Below are 17,799 nucleotides of genomic sequence, written 5' to 3' on the forward strand. Positions count from 1 at the left end.
TTCGCTAAATTATTTATTCAGGTAAGCATATACACTCTCAAGCGCCGGAGTGAAGCCTTTAATATCCGCACGGGCAGAATCCGCGTGCCGTAAATACAAATAGCGACGTTAGCTACCGCTGGAAATGAAAAGCGTTTCTTTATCGTAAAATTCCAACACGTCATCGAATCTGCTTTTAGACGTCGATTCCCACGTGATCCATGCACATATTTGTCGGTCTTCAGTGGAATATGAACACTGAGTGATCTAACGGTCGGGTACGAAAATTTATTAGGGCAAGTCGTCTCGTTCAGGATTCGTTCTCAATCGTTTTTGCTATTACATGTCACCTAATTTAGACGTTAAAAATTTCACTGCCACTCTAGCATTCGTCACGCTTTTCTGCAAAGCCAGCACTCTCCGGAACCGAGTACCTGCTAAAAATTGCATTGTTTTTGCTACATCGCGGCGTTCGGTTGCTAAAGAGAATTGCCCTGACCACTGCACGAGATTTCGCTAATCATAACGTGTTTCTACGGATATCAAATATTGTTTTAAAAAACAAGACAAAAAAACTGTGAATAAAGTGTGCTTTCCTGCACAGCAGTGTAAAGTCAAGTGGAAATTGTGTAATGTTTTGGCAGTTCGAAGTGAATTGTCTCGACTGATAATTTTAAAAACCCCCCAGTCCAAATAAAGAGCGCCTAGCACTCGGTGAGACGCCTGACGCCGTCTCATGGCATGCTTCCTACCATTGTACGCATCGCGTGGACCGCTAGTAGTTAGACACCTTTGGCATACCTTGTGCAGTGCACTGGCTCGTGCCGGCCCGAAAGCCCGGGCCCGGCTTTGTTTTGCTGGGTCTGGGCCGGGCCCGGGCCTGAAGTTGCGGGCCCGGGCCGGGCTCGGGCTTAAAGCTGCGGTCCCGAGTTGGGCTTGGCTTTGTACAGAAACGGCTGGTGTCCGACTATTCATTTACTTTTGCAGAGTGAAGTACACAACTGCGGCATTGGAGCAGCGACACGGAAGAGCTATGTGTTTATAGTACGCGCTGAGGAAAAAAACTAAGCTTTACTCATTGACTTATTTATTTCCTTATTTCCACGCCGCGGTGTCTTAGTGGTGAAGGCGCTTGATTACTGAACCGGGGAACCAGGGTTTGCTCCTAGCCTCGGCAGCCGCATTTCTCTTCAGGCGGCAAGCATGACAGCCATAAAATTTGCAGTATAATTGCTCGTTGAAGAAACCCAGCTGGTCCAAATGATCCGGAGCCCTCTGCTTCGGTGTCTCTCACAGCCTGACTCCCCTTGGGCCCTTAAGCCCCAAAAACATAGCTTTTATTTTATAGCTATATTTTTCTCATGTGAGAAAATTCACAAACTAAAGCGCGTTTGGTTTTCTTTTTGATCAGCCGACCGGAACGTCTCGTAAATGAAATAGTCACAAATGTAAATCTCATCTCACAAACATAAACAGCCGCCGCGGTGGCTCAGTGGCTATGGTGCTCGGCTGCTGACCCGAAAGACGCGGGTTCGATCCCGGCTGCGGCGGCTGGAATTTCTTTGGAGGAGAAATTCTAGAGGCCCGTGTACTGTGCGATGTCAGTGCACGTTAAAGAACCCCAGGTGGTCGAAATTTCCGGAGCCCTTCACTACGGCGTCTCTCATAGCCTCAGTCGCTTTGGGACGTTAAACCCCATAAACCAAAACCAAACCAACCATCATCTCATAAACACATCTATCCCTCCTCGCTTCTTCAGCCTGGTTTTCATGACAAGTGTTTTGCCCTGTAAGTTATCACGTGGTTCGCACGTTATCTTCTGCTCCACCAGTACGAGTAAAATTCAAACGGTTTTAATTGGCCATTGGTCGTTCGTCATCCAAAAACACAAACACACACTGTTAGAAATGCATTCGGGAAGAACATATGAGTTTAGGACGCTTATAGTCTTCACTTGGGAGTAGCGGCGACGACCTGGGTGCATCACTTGACGTTGTCCTGCCGTTTTTACGCAGATTGATTCTGCGAAACTACAACGAGTGGCTACGGAAGGATCGGCTGACTACACGTGCGCCTACGCCAATCGGAACGACGCTCAAGCGGATGATAGCGTTGCCGCCAGCAGCGCCTCCTATCGACATCAGAGGCCGTGATTTCACCTGCCTCATGCTGTAAAAAGAAGCGTTCGATGCTGCCGCCCTTCACTTGGCAGTAGCGGCGACGACCTGGGTGCATCATTTGACACTGTTCTGCCGTTTTTACGCAGGTTAGTGCAGTGTATGTTGTACGGTGAATTCTTTTTTCATACTCTACCGTCGCTGCTGCCCAGTGTCTAGGGCCGTTTTTCCTGTATAAAGATATCAAAAGAAATTGCCAAAATCAAAGACGAAATCTACGCGAAGCTCAAAGATGATCTCAGGCAGGAATTTCAAACGGCCCGAGAGGCCTATGAAAGGGACTTGCGTAATGAAATGCGCGATCTGAAGTCTGAGCAGAAAAGCATGACAACGAGTCTCGAGTTTGCTTATGAAGAAATTGAATCACTGAAGAAAAAACTCGATGCGCAATTAGCAAATAATGCTAAACTTGCCGCTGAAAAGCAGGCAACTTTTTAGAGATGTGTGGCTCTTGAAAAAAAAAAATGCTGACCTTGAAAAGCAGCTCGTTCACATTGAACAATACTCCAGGAATGCAAACATTGAGATCCAGGGTGTTTCAAAAACAGAAGATGAAGACATCACTGGATAATGACAAACCGATATATGGAAATGAGCACTTATGCCCCAGTCTGAAGAAGCTTCTAAGTATGGCAATAAAGCTTAAAAAGGAACACAAATGGAATTCAGTGTGGACACAAAACGGAAAAATCCTTGCAAGGCAGTCCGATGGTTCTGAGATTCTACCCATTACCCAAGAAGACGACCTTGCTAAGATATTTTCGGTACCACCTCATAGCCAATCACCCTAAGAAAACAAACAACTCAAAATTAAATATCACAATTCCGTTTTTCCTCAAGCAGTTCCCTCTCCCTCTGCATACATTTCGATTCGAACCATCCCATCCCGCACAAAACGTCTGTCGTTACATCATTACAGAAGAGAGCTGACTCCATATGTTCCTCAAGTGAAGAAAAAAGGAAGGAGAAGAACCGAGTCATTTCTGACCTCCAAAAGAACGGCTACCCAAGCTCATTCATCCGGCGCATTATCATGAAACAAGAAAGGCAAAACAAAATCCGATCTATTATTTCCTCAGGCGGGTGCCAGAAGCGAAAACGTGTTTGCATCCCATACGTGAGAGGCGTGAGCGAGACGCTGGCTCGCATTCTCGGAAAAGAAGGGGTGCTGGCTACGCACAAACCGACCAGCACTATCGGTCACCTTCTCCCCCGCCCAAAAAACCTGTACCCCAGAGAAAAGGCCCAGGGCGTCGTGTACAAAATTCCGTGTTCCGTCTGCGCGGCGTCGTACATAGGGGAAACGAAGAACTTCGCGGAAAGGATGAGCCAACACAAAGCGGACGTCCGTCACATGAATCGTGAACGCAGTGCCGTGGCCGAACACTGCGAAGGGTGTGACCATCCAATTGACTTCGACAGCACCATTGTATTGGAAACGGATGGCACATTCAGCAAACACGAGAGAATGTTATGCCCCTGCTACACGGCAAATTTAATGTCATTCCCATCTAATGACGTTCGTTCAAAATGACATTATTTTGCTGCCACACGAGAAAATGTAATGTCATTCGATGAAAACGACATTAGGTATCGAATGAGTTTACAGAACTCATTCTGCAGCGATCTCCGAGCTAATATGTTATCTCGACACCAGAGACCTGGTCAGAATATACACCGAAAAACACGATTTCAAAAGCGTCACAAGCACTTTAATATTTCCATGTCCGTATAATTGTGCAGGCGTTCATTTATGTACATAAAAATAAATGATAAATAGAATTGGAAAAAATAAAACTCACTCTCGCTACCAGCCTTGCGTGGTTAGTATTCACAACATGGCGACGCCCAGCCCGACCGCTTCGGACCGAATACTGCATCGCCGCTGCATTTTTCGATGCGATAGCTTGCTCTAAACGGTTGTATTTGCTTTTATTTTGTGCATTCTTATCGCTCCGTAACAATATAAATGTGAAATATTAATCGTTTTTGAGGTAAATTTAAGAATTTCTTGATGTTAGGCTTAACTATGTGCGGCATACACTGTCGTCAAAACAACGACCCCGGGCGAAGTATTTCTCCAACTTTGGACTAGAATCTACACTTTCATTTTCTCCAATTGATTTTCGTTTTAAAAAAAAATAAAGCCTTCGAATGCATATATTGCTGCCGTTAATAAAAGGGAAAAACGTTTCTTCGGCACACAGTTCTGGAGGTTTGACTTGCTGTCATCTAGATGGTGCCACAGTATGTTATGCTTCTCGCGCGCTACGCTCACTAGCAACCACCGTGCTCCCAACTAAAACTGTTGTCAGGACGGGCGGCAGTGCGCGCAAGGTGCGCCCGTAGCATGCGCAAAGCTTTTGCGGACGCATAGCTAATACTAATTTCACCATAGAGAGCATTTCACAAAATGACGTCCGCCATTTGCCTGCCGCCGCTGGCTGAGCTTCGGCTTGGCTTGGACTCATGGTGGATAGCAGGGATCAACACGTTATTGAAATTAAGATTAATATTTTCAAATCGGTTTCCATTAGCAAAGCAATACTTTTGGCAACGCATTGAAGCATACATCGCAACTTTTGTATGCTGTACTCCCTTTCCATCGCAATCGCCATCATTTGCGAATGACATTAGTTTTTGCCGTGTAGCAGCGCGCAGAAAAAATGACATTAAGTCGAACAAATGTCATTCGATGAGAATGACATTAAATTTGCCGTGTGGCAGGGGTATTAATCGTTCCCTGGGGACTCCCCCCTCATCCTACGTTCATGGGCTGCGGCCATTGACCCGAAGGTCCTCCACGCAGGGGCTTAAAAGGCCAAGCTGCGCTCGCCCGTAGTCACACCGTGAAGAAGGGGCCGAGCCGGTCCCGAAACGTCGTGTTTTTTCTGTATTTTACTTGTTTGGCGTCACTTACCTTCTCCTAACATTAAATTCCCCCACCAGGCAGACTTCTGTCGAATGTTTTTTTTTTTTGAGTCTGCACATTAATGCACGCTCCGCACCCGGAGAGCATGATAACATATTTTATCTCCTAAGTCAGTTTTCTTTTTCACATTACAGAATAATGTTGAGCGAGACATGGTATTATGATGTGGGCGACATACTTCATTTTGAAAATTATAAGAATTTTGTAATGAATCGTAGTAACCGCAAAGGGGGTGGTGTTGCAATATATGTTGAATCTACTCAGGATTACGCCTGTCATTTAGTATGCAAACCTTGCTCTTGCATAGCATGGCCTGTCATTTTGTATGCATACTGGCTTGAATTTAATTACAAATTTTGGAGCGATAAACTTTTAACACCGGTGTGCTACAACTCTGTCAAATGGCACAGTTTTTTAATGTGGCCACCGCTAAGCCTTCAAAACAAGTAGGCGGGCTAAATTTAGTGACTAAAGGTTGGCTGATTTATTACAATTAAGTGTTAGGTTACGACGATCAATATGCACTCAGTCTATGATGGCCTGGTCGCGTAATCGATGTGCTTTTAAACGTCTTGTGTGCAGGGTTCATAGTGTTTAAAAAGTGCTGAAAGCATAATCTCGAACACAGCGTATATTGTTTTTCTTCCCATATTTCTTATACGCAGGTGAAGTGCTGGAAAGCGGCATATGGTTGCCAGACTGTGGTGACTACAAAGGAGATAATCCGCCATTTCGATGAGGAAAGTAGACACCACAAAGTTTTCTGCCCCATGTGCTCGGCTTCTGTCCTCTGCACCGAAGTGTGCGCCCATCTGCAGTCGGACTGCGCCTTGTCGCCTTCTCCTTCAGAATGCGGCAGCCAGACCAGCTTCAGACACGACTCTATGTCCGTGCGATCGTCTAGCCGAGTCTTTGAAGAACAGGCTTGTGTGGAGCAGCTGGCCAGGAACCTTGCGACACAGAGCGACGCACTCGAGAAGCTCTCTGACACTGTGGACACCTTCAGTCAGGTTCTCGAACGACTACTCGAAGTAACAATCAAGCAAGACCATAACAGAATGGCAGAGAAGGACACAAGAGCTACCACGCCTTATGAGGAAAACACGTAAAATCGTACCGCACAGAGCGACGCAGTTGGCAACCTCTCGAGCAATGCAGAGACATCCGACATTGCACCCAAATATGAACGAGCGAGCGTCGAGAAAGGAAGAAATGGGTCTTTATCCGCTGCCGTCGAGAGACCAGAATCCGGAACGCAAGCAAATAGCCACACTTCGAAGCCCATCTTCCCAGTGGTCCGAGCCGAACAACCACGAATAGCTGTCGTTGAGTCGTCTGTAACGGGGGTCGAATCACTGATAGATAAATACCTGGATAACGGTTATGCTGAGGTTAGGTGCGAGGAGGTACGGCTCCTAGGCTGCTCCGTGTCACCTGTAGCTGTGCTCGCAAGTATCAACCAAACCTGTCTGCTTCAAGTGACTGTGCGGATGCGGTGGAATGATAACCATTGCCTGCCTCCAGCCGTAGGAGCACTTGGGCTGAGTCTCATACATCCATCGGGATTGGAAAAAAGATATGACGGGAGCAAAATATTTATGTCAGTTTCAAGAAGGGATGACGAATTGCGGACCATAGGAGTCTTTTTTCGTTTTCCATCGCTGAGGCTAAGGCAACTCAGAAATGAAGGCTATGTGTGCGAGGACATAATTCGGATGAAACTAAGGTGGCTAATCTGAGTCTAATCCGCTCCAAGCGAGAATTCGGGACTAATCATTTCTCCCAGAAAGCCTCTGGAAGTCCCTGCAGTTTGTTCATGCTTCTAAGCATGGATCGAGAATTGTTCAAAGCGTCTCGACGGTTTCATGCATAAACTTAAACCTCTACTAATGCTTCTGTTTTGCGGATAGCAGTGATGTTCCATTTCATAACCAAAACTTTCCCAAATTAGGCCCGAAAATCGACATTTTTAGCCCTTTCTCCTTTCAGCAGTGTAGCAACGTGACCCAGTCGGTTGGAACGAGAAAATTTCCCGAGAACATGTGAATATTCCTTTTTAGGCATATTTTACTCCCGCAGTTCCCTGAATAACAGGAAATTCTTCATGTGGAACATCACCGCTGTGTGTGTGACTTTTTTTCTGCTTTATGCGTATCATTTAATTGATATGCATACGCATTGAATTGATGTTATGGTTATAAAAGAAGAAAAAAATTGCAACAGCACATTGTTTTTTCATCACTCTTTGCTCAAAGATGGAAGCTACATTGCATTTATAATTTTTTATCAGTGTTTAAATAAATCACTGTTAAACATTAAGTTATTCGTATCGCCCTCCCGCTCCCCCACGATGCAAACGCGGGATGTTGCCAAATTCGCAGTTATAGTCTCCTGGGTCGCATCCTCCGAAAAGCAGACAACCTTCGCTCCCAGAATTGACAAGAGGCTCCCGTGGTATCGCTTGTGCTTATTTAATTATTTATTTGAAATCCTTAGAGGCCCATTGGGCATTGTGTAAATAGTGCGTAAAAATATTATACTCAGCATTCGTAACCAAAGGAAACAGAAGGGAAACACACAGTCATGATAAACAACATATCAACAAATTAGTAGAGAAGAACAAGAGACGCGGAAATAAAAGCAGAAAAAATACCCGACACAAAATAAATACCAATGAGGAGTATTTACTCGTTGACATCCACCCGAGCGCAGCCATACGGCTACGAAGGAAAGCAATTCCCCTAAAACATCCGACCAAAATAAATACCAGCAATAATTAAAGGATATTGTGCTTGCGGAACGTGGTAACAGTGAGTAGCGTAGCGCCACTAACGCAAGCATATAAGAGTGAAAACAGGAAGCATACGTAAGAAAGCATCAAAATGGCACGTCAGTTGCAGGAAAGTAAAGAACAAAAAATAAGAGATTAAAAATGATTTGAGTGAAGGCGTGCTAAATGACGTTTTCAGTGAAATGTGTGATGTTTTAGGTATGGAAAGAATCTAGATTAGATGTGGAAGCGATGTTGTCTGTTATGTCATTCCGTAATCTGATGGCTCGTAATAGTGCGGATGAATTGAAACCGAATGTATCAGCATATATCCTTGCGAAACTGGGCTCATTACATAATCTTTTCAACGTGCGGGATGAGACATCGAGGTGAAATGAACTTGCTCTATTCAAGCGTACATATTTGTGAAATAGTGTGAGGAGAGTGATGCGGCGTGTGCTTTGTGATTGTGGAGAAAGATCGGGTTTAATCGGAGTGACGCTTGAACAGTAGTTGTAGTTTCGTGAAATGAATCGCGCTTCCCTCTTTTGGATAGATTCTAACCTGGTGATCATGTCGTTGTGACAGGGCGACCAAATGAAAGAAGCAAATTCAAGTTCTGGACGAACAAAAGAGAGGTATGCTAGTTTTCCAATATGAGATGGTGGATTTCGGAGATTAATGACTTGGAGGCGACGGCGCATATGGATGAGATATGGAATGACCATGAAAGATCTGAAGAGACGCCAAGGTATTTGTAATGTGTTACGTGAGAGAGTAGTTCATTTTGAATACGGTAGAAGTATAGCTAGACTTGTTACTTTTACGGGTGAAGGAGATGACTTTGCACTTTGATACATTAAGAGTCACTAACCATGTGTTGCACCAGTCGTTCATATTAAGAAGGTCTGCTTAGAGTGCCAGGTGGTCATCAATAGATCTAATAAGGTGGTATATAATGCAATCATCCGCGAATATTCGCATACTGGAACTTTTATTGTTAGGTATAAATAAGAAATAATAAGAGAAAAAGCACAATGTCCTGCGGTACACCGCAGCTACCGGGGAAAGGTCAGAGGACGGATTATTAACAAATATCAACTTTTGGCGATGCAAGAGGAAATTGTGAAGCCGTGTTAAAGTTAGCGAGTCTAGACGGAGTGATGGTAATTTCGAAATCATGCGGCAGTAAACTATGCGGTCAAACGCTTTGGCAAAGTCAAGGAACATACGATCAGTTTGAATGTTTTCGTTCATATTAAAACGCAAATCAGCAGTTAGTACGAATAATTGTGTTTCACAGGAGTGACCCTTCCTAAACACGTGTTGATTAGCGTAAAAAATTTATTGTGCTCAAGATGACTGAAAACATGAGACGCAATTATATGTTCCAGCATTTTGCAGCAGATGCACGTGAGAGATATTGGAGGGTATATTTCAGCGGAGTTTCTGTTTCCAGATTTAAATATTGGCACTACTTTAGCTATCTCCCCGTACGGTGGGCGCAGTCGACCAACGCGTGGAGTGCCTTTCACCCAGTCCCGTGGCGGCTTGTCGCTCTGCCATCGGCGGAGTAATACGTAGTAATCCGTAGTAGCAAATAGTCCGTGCGTATTTTTATTTCTGCAGGCTCATTTTGCGGCTATATTATCTTCGAATGAAACTTTATTCATGGAAACCTATTTATTCAGCCTCCACGGAGGTGGCTGTAAGGCACTCCACTCGTTGGTCGACTCCGCCCACCGTACGGGGAGAATTCAAAAAATAAAGGCGGGAGCCGAACGTTAATTCGATTTAATTAGAGAAATCGGCCACACAGGGCAATAAGTCGAAGTTTCTAAGAATGCTCGGAACGTATAGATAGAGTTCCCGCGGCAAAAAGACGAGTTCAGATTCCTCTTCACTGCACCTTTAACTTTTTTATATGGATTGACTGTTCAGCATCCTAATGACCCTTCTGGAATTCAAGGAACGCATAATTCTGTGGTATTCGACATAACGGTGGAAACATTCATGAAATAAATGTACCGCTTTAAATTTGCCAATGTGTACCTGAGCTGAACATTTAACGAACGGACGGTTTCAAGAATGGATGAAGCTAGAGTATCCGCAACGTTCGGCGGGCAGCGCTGTGATTAACCTGATTCCTTTTATCGAATTTCAATCTGTGCGGTTTCTGACAAGTGAGGACCGAGTGAAAATTTTAATTTATTGCGGCAACAAGCAGTAATATTTCTTGTACCTAAGAAGGGCACAGGCAGAGACCCCGAAATTGCACGAGGTAAAAGTTGATTTGGAAAATAAAAGGTAGCAAGGTAACTAAGATTTAAAAATCGTTAGTAAATTTTGAAGGAAAACCCCAGGAGCATGGACAGTAAAACTTGGTAAGATGACATACATTGCCACGAGATGCAAATCAGCCGGGTAAAGATACCACTGCAGAAGTACAACTGTATAAATGAAGTAACAAATAAATAACGGCAGCAATAAAAATGAAATGTGTAATGATAAAAATTGAAAACCATTGCCGTAAACTATTGTCTCTGAACATCCATGCCGAAATTTTCTGCACAGAGTTACAATGATTATAAAGGACCTAAAAAGCGCGGGAATAAGCCACATAAAACTTGGCTGACAAGAGTTCAGGATCTGGATATCGAAGTATAAATGTGCAACAGTGTTGCAGTAGTATTCATCAATTCCGACAGTTCTAAACGTGGCTTTTTTCTTGAAACATTTAGAACATCCAGTTTTGTGCGTCTGACTCAGTACACCAAGCAACCCCGAGGGGACAGGGCGAAAGGTACCCCTTTTCTTTGGCGGCAGGTGGGCGTCACACCTGTCGAGTCCCGACACGACTGCCTCCGGGGCAGCGCCGTTTCGGCCCCCTGGTTAGTGAGGTATTTTTCCCTCTCAGATGAAGGGGAAAGAGAAGCTAAGATGACAGGGGCACTGGCGGATCTCTTGTGCACGTGCATCAGCGTCAGCAGAACCCATGGAATGCTTCGCTCTCAAGAATGGTGCCGGCTTCGACGACAAGGACCTTCCAGGAACTCAATGGACCACGAGCAGAGGAATCCCCGAGACCTAGCAACGTAGCAACGAGCGAGTACAGCCCACGGCAAAAAAAAAAAAAAAGAAAAAAGAAGAGGGTCTCGGAAGACGGTCGCGAGCGGCTCGGAAGGAAGAGGGTTGTTGGAAGCGCACCTGAAGTTTGCTGCCACTGCACCAGCGCCACTTCTCCCCTGCCGGTCATTTTGGCGTTCCTGTCCGGGCACGTCGCGGGCGGAGCGCATTGAGCCAGCAGCCTGTCGACTGGTACGCGCGTGCTGCTCGCGCAGCTGGCACTCTCTCTTTCATTGTGAGCACGTGCCGTCCTGCTCGCGGGCGCACAAAAGTGTTGTTGCCGCTCGCTGTGAATTCCGCGACGTTCTAAGAGTGGAGAAACTTGTTGTGTCTGGGGCTGTCACAATAGTTCTCTGAACATCGGCGGCCAAGGACTGCCGTGGAATTCTACAGATTTCCTGGAGATGTCCTACATTCTTGGGGAAAAAAAATTAATATTGGAAAATTGTAACGTACAGTAACGGAAATATTGAAGGTAATGGTCCACCCTTTCTATATGCAGCAAAATCTTAAATATTTTTCATCGCTCGTATCGAGTAGTTGACGATAGGAAAAACGTTAATACTGAAAAAAATGCAAGCCTATGGATGGGAGATTGCTATAGTGAAATCTTCCAGTATATGAAAAAAAATGCGTTCATACACTTTTTCCTATTAAAAAATGTTTTTGTCCGGAATTGTTGGGTATGAAATGGATGAGAACGAGAAACGGCAGGTCTCGATAACTGCTATGGGCAGGGTGAAGTAAGCTTTTCCTGTTGCTAAACCCGTTTGGCATGTTGCACGCGTAATATTATTTCTGAGCACTTTTTGCTGTAATTCACTAAGCATGCAGTGTTTAGTAAAGCTCGCGTTAACGAAACTCATTTCTTTTGCCATTTTTTCTTTTGGAGACTGACAACAGCTAGCGGCGTTATGCAGACGCGTGTGAGGCAAGGTCAGTGATCGCCTCAATGTTCCGACTTGTGACGCCTGGCTCAATTTTCGAAGCTGCTTTAAATGTAAAAATTTCTAAAAACAAAAATAATCAAAATGTTTGCTTGCACATGAATGAGCGTTTGCATATGAGCGATGGCTCTGCAAATAAATTGTTTTGGGGATGCGAGTGCGCTGTAATCGGCATTAAAATAAATATACCAACCGCTTATCTCCGTTGTAGCGATTGACCAAACTAGAGCATTTTTTCTCTTTGCCGTACATAGCAAGAAGCTGGCAGGCGCATTTCGTGAGTGTTTTCGTTTTTCTCCTCAGCCTCGCGTGTCGCCTTAAGGCCACTTTATTTTAAGTTAAAATAAAAATTATTTCCATTATTATTCAGCGAAATATGTAACAAAATCCTTATTATTTGGCCAACAAACCTGCATGCACCTAACTGCTCAGCCACCCAACGAAATTAAGCATTTTGCGAAGATTCCCGCGCCAAAAAAAAATGGTATTTACATCGAATTCCACGTCTTAAATGACCTCGTCATTTGCTTGCGATACACATTTCGCCGTTACGGTACCGGCTTTTTCATCAACAATCTGCTTCACGTAGTGGGCCTGATCCACTAGCAGTTCATTTTTCAAGTTTGCGCAGCGAAAAAAAAATTCATTGTCCACTATTTCTTTTAACCTACATCTCAGAGCGTACTGCCGCGACAAAAAGAAATGCGAACAGCGCAGTGCCTAGGCGCTCCGCTGTGGGAATTTATTTTCGTCACGCTTATACTTGGCTCGCAACACAAATACGCTAGAAACATCCGTGATACAATAATGTACCACTCTAGCGTCTTTTTGTTACTACCGAGATAAAAACGCGTTTAAGATAAATTCCGACTGCGCAGGGCGTGGGCGCCGTGCTGTCCGCATTTTTTCCTAGCGCCCCTGTACATTTTGCTAATCCTCTGAAGCTCGTCAGCGTTCAAGCAGGAGGGAAAAAGCTCGCGACTGCAAAAAGAGATTTGCAGGCTGGTCAACACGTGCTAGTACGTGCAGAACTGGCTTTTTTTCAGGAGAAAGCGCGCTGCTCGCGTAGCTACTGAATGGGAGGGAGACCGGTTTGCCCGGACAGAAGTGGGGAGTCGGTCGGAGAGGGCGCTTTTCAGTGGCGTCCGCAGCGCCCCCCTGCGAAGCTGCGGTCCCTGGCGGCGCGCGCGTCCCTGTCAGGAAGGCGGGGGCAGTCCGAGAAGCGCACCTGAAGTTTGCTGCCACTGCACCAGCGCCACTTCTCCCCTGCCGGTCATTTTGGCGTTTCCGTCCGGGCACGTCGCGGGCGTAGCGCATTGAGCCAGCAGCCTGCCGACTGGTATGAGCGTGCTGCTCGCGCAGCTGTCACTCTCTCTTTCATTGTGAGCACGCGCCGTCCTGCTCGCGGGCGCACAAAAGTGTTGTTGCCGCTCGCTGTGAATTCCGCGACGTTCTAAGAGTGGAGAAACTTGTTGTGTCTGGGGCTGTCACAATAGTTCTCTGAACATCGACGGCCAAGGACTGCCCGTGGAATTCTACAGATTTCCTGGAGATGTCCTACATTCTTGGGGGAAAAAATTTAATATTGGAAAATTGTAACGTACAGTAACGGAGATATTGAAGGTAATGGTCCACCCTTTCTATATGCAGCAAAATCTTAAATATTTTTCATCGCTCGTATCGAGCAGTTGACGATAGCAAAAACGTTAAAACGAAAAAAAAATGCAAGCCTATCGATGGGAGATTGCTATAGTGAAATCTTCCAGTATATGAAAAAAAAAATGCGTTCATACACTTTTTCCTATTAAAAAGTGTTTTTGTCCGGTGTATGAAATGGATGAGAACGAGAAACGGCAGGCCTCGATAACTGCTATGGGCAGGGTGAAGTAAGCTTTTGCCTGTTGCTAAACACGTTTGGCATGTTGCACGCGTAATATTATTTCTGAGCAGTTTTTGTTGTAATTCACTAAGCATGCAGTGTTTAGTAAAGCTCGCGCTAACGAAACTCATTTCTTTTGCCATTTTTTATTTTGGAGACTGACAACAGCTAGCGGCATTATGCAGACGCGTGTGAGGCAAGGTCAGTGATCGCCTCAATGTTCCGACTTGTGACGCCTGGCTCAATTTTCGAAGTTGCTTTACATGTAAAAAATTTCTAAAAACAAAAATAATCAAAATGTTTGCTTGCACATGAATGAGCGTTTGCATATGAGCGCTGGCTCTGCAAATAAATTGGGGATGCGCGTGCGCTGTAATCGGCATTAAAATGAATATACCAACCGCTTATCTCCGTTGTAGCGATTGACCAAACTAGAGCATTTTTTCTCTTTGCCGTATATAGCAAGAAGCTGGTAGGCGCATTTCGTGAGTGTTTTCGTTTTTCTCCTCAGTGTCGCCTTAAGGCCTCTTTATTTTAAGTTAAAATAAAAATTATTTCCATTATTTTTCAGCGAGACACGTAACAAATTCCTTATTATTTCGCCAACAAACCTGCATGCATCTAACTGCTCAGCCACCCAACGAAATTAAGCATCTTGCGAAGATGTCTGCGCCAAAAAAAAAAAAGGTATTTACCTCGAATTCCACGTCTTAAATGACCTCGTCATTTACTTGCGATACACATTTCGCCGTTACGGTACCGGCTTTTTCGTCAACAATCTGCTTCACGTAGTGGGCCTGATCCACTAGCAGTTCTATTTTCAAGTTTGCGCAGCGAAAACAAAAATTCACTGTCCACTATCTGAGAGCGTACTGCCGCGACAGAAACAAATGCGAACAGCGCAGTGCCTAGGCGCTCCGCTGTTGGAGTTTATTTTCGTCACGCTTATACTTGGCTCGCAACACAAATACGCTGGAGACATCCGTGATACAATAATGTACCACTCTAGCGTCTTTTTGTTACTACCGAGATAAAAACGCATTGAAGATAAATTCCGACTGCGCAGCGCGTGGGCGCCGTGCAGTCCGCATTTTTTTCTAGCGCCCCTGTACATTTTGCTAATCCTCTGAAGCTCGTCAGCGTTCAAGCACGAGGGAAAAAGCTCGCGACTGCACAAAGAGATTTGCAGGCTGGCCAACACGTGCAAAGTACGTGCAGAACTGGCTTTTTTTCAGGAGAAAGCGCGTTGCTCGCGCAGCTACTCAATGGGAGGGAGACCGGTTTGCCCGGACAATAGTGCGGAGTCGGCCGGAGAGGGCGCTTTTCAGTGGCGTCCGCAGCGCCCCCCTGCGAAGCTGCGGTCCCCTGTCGCGAAGCAGTTGTGCGCCTCCTTTCCGAGCACAAAATGGCACATGACAACAGCAGGACACACTGCTGTGTTGTAGGATGCGATAATACATATATAAGTTCGCCTCGGACAAGGTTTTATGGGTTTCCAACGCGACATTGGAAGACGGCCCACCCTTCGCGACGGGCAACAGGCGCGCACGATTTCTGGTCAAACAATGTCAAACCCGTGTGGAAGACGCTTACTTGCCTCATGCATTACCTCCTAGACAGGTTTTTGACTCATTTCAAATTCAGCAGACTCGGAGGAATGCTAATGGCTCTCTTGAAACCCTTTGCTCTTCTTGCAGCCACGATTTCCGGTCATTGACCTGGCTGTCAACAATATGTGCGCTTAAAAAGCCAAGCCGAAACTCGCCCGCAGTCACACCTTTATTAAGGAGCCTAAATTTTGCCCTGTAAAGAATCGTTTACCTTAGTTCCAGCTATGCGAAGAATGCTTGCTCGCTTCCACTGCACCTTGTCGTCCAGCGTCTTTTCGACAGTAAAGGCACGTTTATAGGGGCGACGCCTACGTGCTTCTGATAAATATTTGCCTCCACGTCTGAACGACTGGGTGATAATTTAGTACAATAATCATATATCCTAATGTCGAAGAGTCAGGGCACCTGTACTAAATGCATAGAAATTAAACAAACTTTGCACTGAAATTCCGCTTTTTGAGCACAAAGCTTTCTGCAAGAATTCTGCATGAAATAGCCGGGGTACTCGTTTTTTGCAGAATCCTAGTAAAAAAGTTTTATGTTTTGCGCAGGAGTTTCTGTGCGCACAGGCGCATCGCCGCAGCTTGCATTCTCTTCTGCTTACAAAAGCTCGTTCATTGCATGGGTATCTCACATGACCAAATATACTGTCTGACGCACGTGTTGTAGCGATAATGGACTGGCAGTTGCTGAAAAAAAGAGAAAATATGAGTGTCAGATTACGCAATGGGCACATCATTTCATGGCGCAGTTTGAACAGGGTATTCCACATCGAACACCGAAGGTGCGGCGAACGAGAATGTTATGAAGTCAGGTTTGCGCAGTTCGCTCAGAAACTGGAGTTTTCTAATTACCTTCAATGTTATGCCGCCTGGCCGTCTTTGAAAGTTCAGGGTAAGCCTTTCTAAATGCAGGAACACCTCAGGCTTGCGGGTGCCTCGTTTTGGAGAGCGTTTCACACCGCTCCAAAAACACGGTAACGGCAGCAGCGTGTTTACATTTGCCTACCTTGCAACTGCAGCTCGCGGCTTACTGGAAGATAGCTACATAAAAAAAAAAATTGAGTGAGAGTGCAGCGCTGACAGGCATTACATAGAAATATTTCTTAGCGTTAACTTGATCGTTTTCGGTGGCAGACAAGTGATGCTTGTCTGCGCAATGCACCGAGCTGCTACTTCGCTCCCGTCGCACGACACCACCTCTTTCACATTGGCCTGCTTCAAAAAGCTTCGTTCCTTTCCTGACGTTCGCTCCTCGAAAGAATTTTTCAGTCTCATGAATGCATAGGTCGAAATACCCCCTCTACGAACAGCGGCAGCCGCTAGCAGACGCCACCCCTTCGAAGTCGCGGGGCGAGCCTTCCTGACAGGGACAAGGAACTGGCCGCACGGGGGAGCTGAACGCAGCCTCGACGGTGGCGGTGCCTGGCGGGTGCAGGATGTGCAGCTCTTGTGCTGCATGTATCAAGCAGCTTGTTGCGATGGAAACGTAATGCGTGTTTTAAACACGTGACAGCAAGATCGAAAGATAAAACATCACGACTGTCCCAAGTACTTTCTTTGAATTCGGGGCTGAATTCTTGCAGTACAATCATAAGGATATAAACTTCTCTGGTAACCTTTGACTGTCGGCGAACTCTTCGCAGTTCTGCATAATATGCATATTGTGACGCATTTTCATGCGTCTCTTGGCACCTCAATTTTGAACTGACAAAGGGCAAACATTAAGTGCTATGGTATTGGGCTTATACTTTTAGAGCTATAGTGCAGGCATGCATCTAAGAGTTGGGGAAGGGGGGGTGGGGGTGCAGCGGCGTCTTAGCCTAAAATCCTAATCCCCCGTCCCTCACCTTCGATACGAAACGTTAACTTGGGCCCCTCTCGAAAAATACTGCTGGCTACGTGCCTGCCCTAGTCTGCGGAAAACCATCACTTACTCTTGCGGGCAGTAATAGATTCGGATTTTACTTAGCGGTTTCCCTCTTCATTGGATTGCCTTTTCTTTTGGACAACCTTCGCTTTGCTCCTGACTTGTTACTTGGTAACATTAGAGTGCGTCACTTCGCTCATGGAACACCACCGAGTATGGCAAAATACATTTTGGGATGCCTAGCAAGGATTTAAGGTTGTCGATTGTATAAGACCTTAATAGGGCGCTAAAGACGAAGGCACAAAGACGAACACACAAGGCGCTGGTGCGTCCGTCTTTGTGCGTCTCCATCTCCTGAGAGCTTGCACTATCCTATGATACGCAGTCAACTATAGACCAGATTCTTTTACCCTCACATGCAGGCTGCTGGCGCGCCCCTACTCTCGACACCAGTCGCCATCTATCGGCGCGCGCGGACCGATGCACCGCGGGTCGCGCCGGCGCCGCGCG

Source organism: Amblyomma mixtum, chromosome 9 (assembly GCF_055824585.1).
Source record: "Amblyomma mixtum isolate Tamu chromosome 9, ASM5582458v1, whole genome shotgun sequence".
Taxonomy (NCBI): Eukaryota; Metazoa; Arthropoda; class Arachnida; order Ixodida; family Ixodidae; genus Amblyomma; species Amblyomma mixtum.